The sequence below is a fragment of the Macaca nemestrina genome, chromosome 5 (assembly GCF_043159975.1).
Source record: "Macaca nemestrina isolate mMacNem1 chromosome 5, mMacNem.hap1, whole genome shotgun sequence".
Taxonomy (NCBI): Eukaryota; Metazoa; Chordata; class Mammalia; order Primates; family Cercopithecidae; genus Macaca; species Macaca nemestrina.
This window is the reverse complement of record NC_092129.1, coordinates 110,061,715-110,073,770: the sequence shown is the minus strand read 5'-3', so window position 1 is coordinate 110,073,770 and position 12,056 is coordinate 110,061,715. Positions and strand designations below refer to the sequence as shown.

Sequence of the window (12,056 nt, the reverse complement as noted above, 5' to 3'; positions counted from 1 at the left end):
AACTAAGGGAACTATAAATCAAATATCACCTGCATTGACACCATTAGCTTTTACTGTGACAGCAGACAGCATCTGTGTCTCTGCAGGGATGGCAGATGGCACCCCTGTGACACAGCACATTAGCAGATTCACACTGTCAGCACAGGGATGGACAGCACCTGCACTGGTGTTAAGGACACTGACAAGAGTAAGCAGAGCAGCAGAGGTGCCTCTAATACCATGCCTGAGAAACAGGCAGCAAGAGGAAATAGAGAATGCCGGGAACAGCTGAGACGATGCCCATCCTCTGCCATGAAATGCCCGATTGATGCCACTGGGATGTTCAGAAATGTTGTGGATAATTTGAGGAGGAATAAATGTTTACAGGTCAGGTCTGGAGGGAGAGAGGGAGGGAAATTGTGATTTGCCTATCGCTTTTCCTTCCTCTCCCTTTCCCCTAGGTTGGTATATCCTAGAAAAAACATAAATTAATAAAGAGAAGCTGATTAGGGCTGGCATTTTCTCTCTCTGCAGTTTCAGCACTGGAGGCTTTACATCCCAGTCCTGGGATCCGCAATGTCTTGAAATCAGGAAACCTAATTTACTCCCTCTCTTGAGATAAATGCAGCCTTTTATTGAAAGAAAAATCCTTTGATTATCACAACCAGTAAAAGAAAGTTTTTCTGAAAACCTCCTTTGTTTACCTGGAGAAAAACTGAACAGGTTCTTTGGTTAAGCAAAAGATGCACATATATACAAAACATATGCACAATAGGCAAATGTATAATCATTTATACTAATAACCTTTCCACAGTCATAATTTCTCAACTTCTTTTCTGCTTGAACTTACCTGTGTTATTCACTTGAGTTATAATGTGTAGACACCCTTCTCTCCCAACAATTGAGAATCTCATCCAGTTGAATTCCCTGTTTGCCACACTACTCTTTTTTTTTTTTTTTTTTTACCCAAATGTGATCCCCTTTCAAGTTTTCATTTTATTCCAGAGCCCAGTGTTTATCCGCATGCACATCCAATTTCATTCTCATCAATGTTAGTATACTCTCAGCCTGGGGAGCTTGATAACTTCTCCCAGAAGCCTTGGCTATGTTAGCTGAGAGAGTCTATAAATTCTCCCATCTCAAGAAATTGGTCAGGTGCACTCTATTCACCAAGCTTGTCAAGCCCTTTCAGAGTTAGCAAATCAGAAACCGTAGACACATTCAACTTTAACTTACAAAAGGCAAACAGCTGCATATTCCCTGATTCTGTCAGCTCAGAATGTTTCTGGAAATCACAAAAAAAGAATTTTATCTTGAAATTTGGCAAGGCAAGTAAACACACTGGTGCTCACCTGAATTTTCCCCCTTCCCTTCCCAGGGGAGTAAGCATGCTCTGCTTACAAGTAACCTACATTTTAAAGAATAAATTACCTTTTGTTCAATATCTTAGGTTTCTCCTCCATGATTTTGCCATCAGACAATGAAGTCAATGACTCAAGGGTATCAGTGTTATTTAATATTAATTGTTTGTTATATTTGACATTCCTGATCACTGGTTGAAAGTGATGGCTTCTCCTTTCATCCCAGTAAATCACCCCTCAGTATTAAGTCCTTTGGGTTTGACAGCATGCAGAATTAGAATGTTGTGGTGGGAGGCTCAGGAAGCTCGGAGAGAGTGGATGCCTTTGGCTCTGTCACCTAAGCCCTACTGTCTGAGGAATACTCTATCCCTTGCTATGGCTGCTTTTTATGTGATACTTCTTTATTTTTTACCTGCTGAAAAATTAAGCAAACTGGTATCAGAAAGGAGCGAGTGAGAGAGAGAGAACATCAAATTTGGTTCTTGGGATTTTATGATGTGGTTCCTAGAAGAAATAATAGGGGTTTCTAATAAAGTTGTGGTAAGGAAGTAGTGAGTGCTAGGTGACTAGAAAAATCGTTCTGCATTGTTGAAACAGGATCAGATGTACACTGAGAATAAGCCAAATGTTAAGGTAGCTCTGTTCAATCTGGTTAGACTATATGCTCAAGCATGAGCCAAAGGAAAAAGTATGAAATGAGCTGAATGTGCTGAAGTGTAGGGGTGTATGTATCAGCTGATGGCTTTATGGCCCTGTTATCTAGGGAAAAGCATGTAAGAACCCTTCCCAGCAGTTTATTCATCCTAGAGGACCATCTCTCTGGATTAATAGCTGATGTATCAGACTCCTGAGGAAGGATGGGAAGCCTGCAGGTCAGAGAGTTCCTAAAATTGTACTCTTATTTTGCTTCTACACATATATTCTTCTAGCCACGTGGATAGGTTAATAGTGCCAGCTACTTCACCAATAACTTCCAAATGTATAAACTGAAACATGCTAGAAGCTTATTTTTTATTCCCTAGGAGTTGATCCTTATTGATGGATTATGCTCTCCTAAGCAATGGCCAAGGATCCAGGCCCTTTCTAGAGATGATGCCCAGGTCAATGTAGTTTGAAAAGCTCTGTAGATGAATCCGATGTTGGCTAACAAAAAGGCCAACATATCCAGGAAAGACATTAGATTTTGAAACATTTTCCTTACCATGAGTTCAAATTCTTTCAAATCAGTTATTCTATTACAATTTGTGTCTTCAGTATAGACTCTACAAACAGAATACAAAGAATGGTCTTTCTTGTCTTAAAACGTGTTAATCACCCACCTCCAACATTAAATGTACATTAGGATTCTGAACAGCTTCTCAGCTTCTCAGATGTTCACAACAACTTTTTCTGAGGATGGTGTTGATTTTTATAATTTGTCTTCTTGCCAGAGCAACAGGGATGATTTAGTTTTAACAACAGTTCCATAACTCATCATAGTTTTAGTGTTCTGATTCATCTCAATAGGAATAAATATACTTTTAATAGCTTTTGCTGACTTTTTATTGACGTTTGATTTCATAGACAAAAATTGTTTATGGATTGAATTACATGATCTCTCTATGTATTAAGATTTTTCAGATTTTTTTTCAGAGACTCTTAAGCAAAAACAGTAACAGGGTCAAACCAGGCAGGAATTACCTCTGCTAAAGAAAACTCTCACTGTAAATACAGTAAAACAGGGCTGTATCTTGCCCCATTCTTCTAAACTTGTTCCTGAACAACCTTAGACAAAATGTGCAAAAAACTTCCTGCAAATAGGATTCCAAGTGTTTCCTATGCTGATGACATGAACTGCCTTTCATATTACACTAGCAATTTCAATTAGCCTTTTCAGGAAGATCTTCTAAATATTAATTGTTTAAAACCAAAATCAACATTTTGGGCAGATGCTTCCACATAGAGGAAGGTTACATTTTATATTATATTTTATAATATTACCCAACAGGAGATTTTATTTGACAAATTGGGGGTCCATTTTTTTTTAATTATACTTTAAGTCTAGGGTACATGTGCACAACGTGCAGGTTTGTTACATATGTATACATGTGCCATGTTGGTGTGCTGCACCCATTAACTCATCATTTACATCAGGTATATCTCCTAATGCTATCCCTCCCCGCTACCCCCTTCCAACAATAAGACCTGGTGTGTGATGTTCCCCTTCCTGTGTCCAAGTGATCTCATTGTTCAATTCTCACCTATGAGTGAGAACATGTGATATTTGGTTTTCTGTTCTTGCAATAGTTTGCTGAGAATGATGGTTTCCAGCTGCATCCATGTCCCTACAAAGGACACAAGCTCATCCTTTTTTATGGCTGCATAGTATTCCATGGTGTATATGTGCCACATTTTCTTAATCCAGTCTGTCACTGATGGACATTTGGGTTGATTCCAAGTCTTTGTTATTGTGAATAGTGCTGCAATAAACATACATGTGCATGTGTCTTTATAGCAGCATGACTTATAATCCTTTGGGTATATCACCAGTAATGGGATGGATGGGTCAAATGGTATTTCTAGTTCTAGATCCTTGAGGAATCACCACACTGTTTTCCACAATGGTTGAACTAGTTTACAGTCCCACCAACAGTGTAAAAGTGTTCCTATTTCTCCACATCCTCTCCAGCACCTGTTGTTTCCTGACTTTTTAATGATTGCCATTCTAACTGGTGTGAGATGATATCTCATTGTGGTTTTGATTTGCATTTCTCTGATGGCCAGTGATGATGAGCATTTTTTCATGTGTCTGTTGGCTGTATAAATGCTTTCTTTTGAGAAGTGTCTGTTCATATCCTTTGCCCACTTTTTGATGGGGTTGTTTGTTTTTTCTTGTATATTTGCTTGAGTTCTTTGTAGGTTCTGGATATTAGCCCTTTGTCAGATGAGTAGATGGCAAAAATTTTCTCCCATTCTGTAGGTTGCCTGTTCACTCTGATGGTAGTTTCTTTTGCTGTGCAGAAGCTCTTTAGTTTAATTAGATCCCATTTGTCAATTTTGGCTTTTGTTGCTGTTGCTTTTGGTGTTTTAGACATGAAGTCCTTGCCCATGCCTATGTCCTGAATGGTATTACCTAGGCGTTCTTCTAGGGTTTTTATGGTTTTAGGTCTAATATTGAAGTCTCTAATTCATCTTGAATTAATTTTCATATAAGGAGTAAGGAAAGGATCCAGTTTCAGCTTTCTACTTATGGCTAGCCAATTTTCCCAGCACCATTTATTAAATAGGGAATCCTTTCCCCATTTCTTGTTTCTCTCAGGTTTGTCAAAGATCAGATGGCTGTAGATGTGTGATATTATTTCTGAGGGCTCTGTTCTGTTCCATTGGTCTAGATCTCTGTTTTGGTACCAGTACCATGCTGTTTTGGTTACTGTAGCCTTGTAGTATAGTTTGAAGTCAGGTAGCATGATGCTTCCAGCTTTGTTCTTATGACTTAGGATTGTCTTGGCAATGCAGGCTCTTTTTTGTTTCCATATGAACTTTAAAGTAGTTTTTTCCAACTCTGTGAAGAAAGTCATTGGTAGCTTAACGGGGATGCCATTGAATCTATAAATTACTTTGGGCAGTCTGGCCATTTTCACGATATTGATTCTTCCTATCCATGAGCATGGTATATTCTTCCATTTGTTTGTGTCCTCTTTTATTTCACTGAGCAGTGGTTTGTAGTTCTTGAAGAGGTCCTTTACATCCCTTGTAAGGTGGATTCCTAGGTATTTTATTTTCTTTGAAGCTATTGTGAATGGGAGTTCATTCATGATTTGGCTCTCTGTTTGTCTGTTACTGATGTATAAGAATGCTTGTGATTTTTACACATTGATTTTGTATCCTGAGACTTTGCCAAAGTTGTTTATCAGCTTAAGGACATTTTGGGCTGAGACAATGGGGTTTTTTAAATATACAATCATATCATCTGCAAACAGGGACAATTTGACTTCTTCTTTTCTGAACTGAATACCCTTTATTTCTTTCTCTTGCCTGATTGCCCTAGCCAGAACTTCCAACACTATGTTGAATAGGAGTGGTGAGAGAGGGCATCCCTGTCTTGTGCCAGTTTTCAGAGGGAATGCTTCCAGTTTTTGCCCATTTAGTATGATACTGTCTGTGGGTTTGTCATAAAGAGCCCTTATTATTTTGAGATACATTCCATCAATACCGAATTTATTGAGAATTTTTAGTATGAAGGGTTGTTGAATTTTGTCTAAGGCCTTTTCTGCATCTATTGAGAAAATCATGTGGTTTTTGTCTTTGGTTCTGTTTATATGCTGGATTACGTTTATTGATTTGCATATGTTGAACCAGCCTTGCATCCCAGGGAGAAGCCCACTTGATCATGGTGGATAGCTTTTTGATGTGCTTTTTGATGTGGATTCAGTTTGCCAGTATTTTATTGAGGATTTTTGCATCGATGTTCATCAGGGATATTGCTCTAAAATTCTCTTTTTTGTGTGTGTCTCTGTCAGGCTTTGGTATCAGGATGATGTTGGCCTCATAAAATGAGTTAGGGAGGATTCCTTCTTTTTCTATTGATTGGAATAGTTTCAGAAGGAATGGTACCAGCTCCTCCTTGTACTTCTGGTAGAATTCGGCTGTGAATCCATCTGGTCCTGGACTTCTTTGGGTTGGTAGGCTATTAATTATTTCCTCAATTTCAGAGCCTGCTATTGGTCTATTCAGGGATTCAACTTCTTCCTGGTTTAGTCCTGGGAGAGTGTAAGTGTCCAGGAAATTATCCATTTCTTCTAGGTTTTCTAGTTTATTTGCATAGAGGTGTTTATAGTATTCTGTGGTGGTAGTTTGTATTTCTGTGGGGTCAGTGGTAGGGGTCCATTTGATTAGTATCTTGTGAGACTTGGTTTCAACACTGTCCAAAATTGTTTTCGTTTGGGCAGGTCAAAGTTCCATAGTTGTAAAAGTGGTAACTTCCGTTTTCAAAATCTTCTAGGCGACTGCCATTTTATCCATATTTTATAGAGTGATATTCAGTTCAATACACTGTGAGACATTTGATCAGCACTGGAGCTTGGAAAAAGGCTTGAATCCAAATTGTGGGTACTTTATTTTAGATCTGGAATTGTAGGGAAAAGAAAGAAAGATCAGACTGTTACTGTGTCTATGTAGAGGAAAGACATAAGAAATTCCATTTTGACCTGCACCTTGAACAATTGCTTTGCTGAGATGCTGTTTATTTGTAACTTTGCCCCAGCCACTTTGCCCCAGCCACTTTGCCCCAACTTTGAGCTCACAAAAATATGTGTTATATAATCAAGGTTTAAGGGGTTTAGGGATGTGTAGGATGTGCCTTGTTAACAAAATGTTTATAAGCAGTATGCTTGGTAAAAGTCGTCGCCATTCTCTAGTCTCAACAAACCAGGGGCACAATGCACTGCGAAAAGTCGCAGGGACCTCTGCCTTGGAAAGCTAGGTATTGTCCAAAGTTTCTCCCCATGTGATAGTCTGAAATATGGCCTCGTGGGATGAGAAAGACCTGACTGTCCCCAAGTCTGATACCCGTAAAGGGTCTGTGCTGAGGTGGATTAGTAAAAGAGGAAAGCCTCTTGCAGTTGAGATAGAGGAAGGCCACTGTCTCCTGCCTGTCCATGGGAACTGAATGTCTCGGTATAAAACCTGATTGTACATTTTTTCAATTCTGAGATAGGAGAAAAACCACCCTATGGCGGGAGGCAAGACATGTAGGCAGCAATGCTGCCTTGTTATTCCTTACTCCACTGAGATGTTTGGGCGGAGAGAAACATAAATCTGGCCTACGTGCACATCCAGGCATAGTACTTTCCCTTGAACTTAATTATGACATAGATTCTTTGGTCACATGTTTTCTTGCTGACCTTCTCCCTATTATCACTCTGCTCTCCTACCGCATTCCTCCTGCTGAGATAGTGAAAATAATAATCAATAAAAACTGAGGGAAATCAGAGGCCGGTGCCGGTGCAGGTCCTTGGTATGCTGAGTGCCGGCCTCCTGCACCCACTGTTGTTCCTGTATACTTTGTCTCTGTGTCTTATTTCTTTTCTCAGTCTCTCGTCCCACCTGACGAGATATACCCACAGGTGTGGAGGGGCAGGCCACCCCTTCATGCAATGAATTAAGATGATACATAAGACCCAGCAAAGGCCCTTGTAAAGCAGCATCTTTGTTCTTTCTACTCCAGCTGTCCAAAGCCAAGCGATGAATGTTCTTTGAGTCAATATCATAGAATGCTGACTTTTCAGGAATCATTAGTTTCTACAGTTCTAATCATCATCTAATATCAACTCTTTTTGACAGCCTAGCTGGGATAACTGATCCTTAAGAGAGACAGCGAGGGACAAGTTAAGCAGTCATCTTGTAAACTTCTTTGAACTTTATGTATTAAAGCCAAATCATCAAAAAGTAGCATACTTAGATCATATCACCATGCCTTGCCCTTCATTTGAATTTCCTTTAAAAGACAAAAATTTAACCTTCTATCCTCAGCTTTCACAAAGATCTGAAATAAAAAATAACCATTTGGGGAGGTTTGTTGTGATTTTTTTGTTAAATAGCTTTAGAGAATGTGTCCACTACACGGCTCATAGTCTCTCACATAAATATCCTTAAGACAAAGTCTTCTTGGGAACTAGCTGTTCATCCATCCTTCAATGAAACCATGCTGTTATTAAATTCATTTTAATAAAATATTTACTTGACTTTCAGGACATTTAGATTTTAGTCAATTTTTGTTATTTCCTTAGTTAAGTTCTTCATCATTATTTTATTTCTTTTTACATTTCTCCAGTTTTTAAATTTGATATTTTTGCTTATATGTTACTAGTTCAAATGTTGAATTTTATAATTTTTTTTGTTTTTATGTTATATATTACTCATTGTTTCAACAAATATTTTTGAGGTCCTTCTATGTTCCAGGCGCAGTGCTATCCTTACGGGTGGTTAGCAGTTAGAAAATAGAATAAGATAGTCTTTGGGTCTTGAATAGTTAAGAAGTTTACAATCTCCATCTTTATTGTGAAGTGCACCAAACTATTTTGGAGGAATTTAAATAGAAATCTGTGCATTTTTACTTGCATCTCTGGAACTCTGACTTGAGTCCTTGCTTCTGGCTATCCAAATCCTTCAGACCTCCTAGTCCTTCCATCCTAGGTTTGTATTTTATGTTGATATATTCATTATATACTATTAACTGAATGTGTTGAATGAGGATAAGCTGCCAGGGGACTTCAGAAATTTCCCTCTGCTGTTGTCAAAAGTCTTTCTATTAGCCTCATCCTCATTGGTCAGCACTTCAAATAGTTTGGATGATGACACTTTCTATTACAACTCTGAAACCATAGAGGAAAATTACACTTAATGGTTTAGTGACTCATGGAAAAGAATACCTGATTATCTTTCCAAACACCTTATTTCTTTCTTTCTTTTTTTGTGGGTCAAGAAGACAACTACCGATTTTTATTGATGAGTTGGATTTTGCCAACTCTGTTATATTCTCTGGTAATTATCATGACAGCACAAGAAAAGGTAGGTAATATTCTCTGTTTCTAATACATGGTCAATAAGACAATTAATTACTTGCAAGAAAGTTGAGAAGACGTGTCATGTTAGTGTTTTAGCACAGGGAATTAAGCATTATACTAGGAAAGGAGAAAAATTCAACTAACATAAGCAGTGAAGGAAAGAAACTTGTTTTATAGAAAGAGAAACATTTCAAATCATCTTATAGTTATTTTTTTGGTCATCCATTCAGTGCTCCTTGGAGACCTGCTAGTGCATTTTGCTGAATTATTCATTAATTTACTGTTGAAGGTGCAACTAGACTTTGGATTTTGTAGCTAGATCAGAGTACTATGCTAATGATTTGGATAGGAATATGCTGAGAGCTGAATATGTCTTAGACATGTGAGAAATCACCGTGAAATGTGCCTAAGAAATGATTTAGTATAGCATGTAGCAGTTCTTTCTAGGATTCTATAAGGTTGCTTATTTTTGGAAATACAAAAGAGACTCTATGCTACCTTTATTAGTCAAGGTAGTAAGGCCATTTTGAATTTTTGAGATGAGGGATTTTTAAGTAGGGACTAGACTGCACATAGCTGTTGGGGGACTGGGAAGTGAAGTTTTGCAAGGGAAGGTCAGAGGAGTCACTAACCAGTCTTCCTGGTATACTAGCATGAGTAGACAAGTTAGAATTGGCAGGGAAATTTTCAAAACAAAGCGTATCTGGCTGCTAAAGTGAGACTGTGAAGGGACAGCTCACGGAATGGTCCATAGGAAGCAGCCGCCTCTATAATTACTTCCACCATGTGGCCAAATGTTAGGTGGCCAGCAGAACCAATGACTGGGAAGACAAGCTGGTTATAGAATGGAAAAGAGTTGAGATCTAGCAGACAGTTCTGTGTATGCCCATAATAGTGTCTTACCACAAAGACTTCTGAAAGTAATAGCTCCACTTCACCTCTGCCTTCTGAGCTTGTGCAAATTCCTCTTTGGCAAACTCTAACTGAGAAATATACAAAGAAGATAAGTCTGGGAAATGCAGTTCCCAGTTTAATCAAGTTGACGCAGCAAGATCCAACAAACTCTTTCAGCCATAATAGTGCTCTCATCTTTGTCCAGAGGATGGAATATAATGGAAAGAGTTCCAGTATTCACTTCTACTACACTTGAAGCTCCACAAGGAGATGTTCAGGTATACCTATTTCATAACAGTAACCCCTAACAAACAGCTATTATAATGACTGACTCAGAGTAGTTGCATAAGTACATGTTGAATGAAAATAATTGACTCTAATTCAGAAGTCCTGAGTTCAGTTCTGTTTCTGCCATTGTGTCAGGTCTGTTGGCTCTCAGTTTGGTGCTTGACCTCTAAATCCTCCTTTGTATTGCATGTATGGAAGTCTGAAAGCCATATTTCCTGGAAACCTTTGATAAAGTCAGTGGGAGAGCTTGTATAAGATCATAAGGTAGGAGGAAAACATAAGCTATTTCTGTTTTTGTTTATTCCTGCTTCTGACTTCAACAGCTACAGGAGCAGTAGCAAGTGACTGTGGGCTCTTGCAGTGAAATAAACTAGTCCAGAAGTTGTAGCAGAATGGCCAGCTCCACGTTTCCTGTCAGGAGGCACATGGCTCCCGTATTTCTGCTTAGTGCTGCAGTGTTCATCGATTCTGGAAAGCACCACTTTTTCCTGTGTTCCTCAAACCCTAGGGATGGTAGTTGTTTCCTGTCATTACTGATCACCTTCTTCTTTCTTCTCCATTAGCCCTTTCAATACTTTAGTAACCAATTCCTTGCATTAAATAAACTTAAATTGAAGTAATGAGTGTGGTTGCTGTTTCTCTGGCTGGATCCACATTGAGGCAACGTTCTACTAGCTTTAGAATCTTCAGCATTTAACTCTCAGTTACCTGAGCTGGAAAATGATGGTGATACTTTCCATGCCATTGCAAAAGCCCAAAGCAGCATTATTGATAAAGGTTCCCTGAATACTATAAACTATTTTGCATGGATAAATTATTATCAGGTAACACAATTTTTCTGGAGGGGGAGTAGTACAGTGTCTTAATGCATGGACTCTGCCTAGGTTCATATTCATTTCAGCTACTGACCAACTGAGAAAGTTTGGGTAAATAGCATACTTCTTCAAGCCCAAGTTTTCTTATGTGTAAAAGGTAATAATAGCACTTATTTCATGAAATAGGTGGTACTAAATGATGTCGCATGTAAAGTGATCAACTTAGTGTCTGACATATTGTAAGTGCCTATCATTATTATTATTGTTATTATTCTATGTAATTGGAGTAGGTACTGACTAGTGTACCCAGAGGGAGAGCTGTAAGATGGATCTAAGGGAAAACTAGTAGAGAATTTGAACAAACGATATAGAATAGGTTAACATAAAACCAATTTACTCTTGTAATCTAACAGACAAAACAGAAATGAATCAACTTGTATGATTTCAAGAAAAAGAAGTGAAAGCCATCTCTTCAAATCTTAAAATGTCAAAACATTGATTTGTGTTTACCTTTAAGAACATTTATAATTCATTCATCATTAAGAATGTAGTGTGTTCACAGCCAATATCATACTGAATGGGCAAAAACTGGAAGCATTCCCTTTGAAAGCCAGCACAAGACAAGGATGCCCTCTCTCACCACTCCTACACAACATAGTATTGGAAGTTCTGGCCAGGGCAATCAGGCAAGAGAAACAAATAAAGGGTATTCAGTTAAGAAATGAGGAAATCAAATTGTCTCTGTTTGCAGATGACATGATTGTATATTTGGAAAACCCCATCATCTAAGCCCAAAATCTCCTTAAGCTGATAAGCAACTTCAGCAAAGTCTCAGGACACAAAATCAATGTATGAAAATCACAAGCATTCCTATACATCAGTAACAGACAAACAGAGAGTCAAATCATGAGTTCATTCCCATTCACAATTACTACAAAGAGAATAAAATATCTAGGAATCCAACTTGCAAGAGATGTGAAGGACCTCTTCAAGGAGAACTACAAACCATTGCTCAATGAAATAAAAGAGGACACAAACAAATGGAAGAACATGCTCATGGATAGGAAGAATCAATATTGTGAAAACAGCCATAATGCCCAAGGTAATTTATAGGTTTAATGATATCCCCATCAAGCTACCAATGACTTTCTTTACAGAATTGGAAAAAACTACTT

At 38.3% G+C, this 12,056-nt stretch overlaps 1 pseudogene; it reads left to right on the top strand.

The window, feature by feature from the left end:
- The first annotated feature begins 6,690 nt into the window (after positions 1-6,690).
- Positions 6,691-7,300, top strand: LOC139363234 (uncharacterized; annotated as a pseudogene).
- Positions 7,301-12,056: the final 4,756 nt, after the last annotated feature.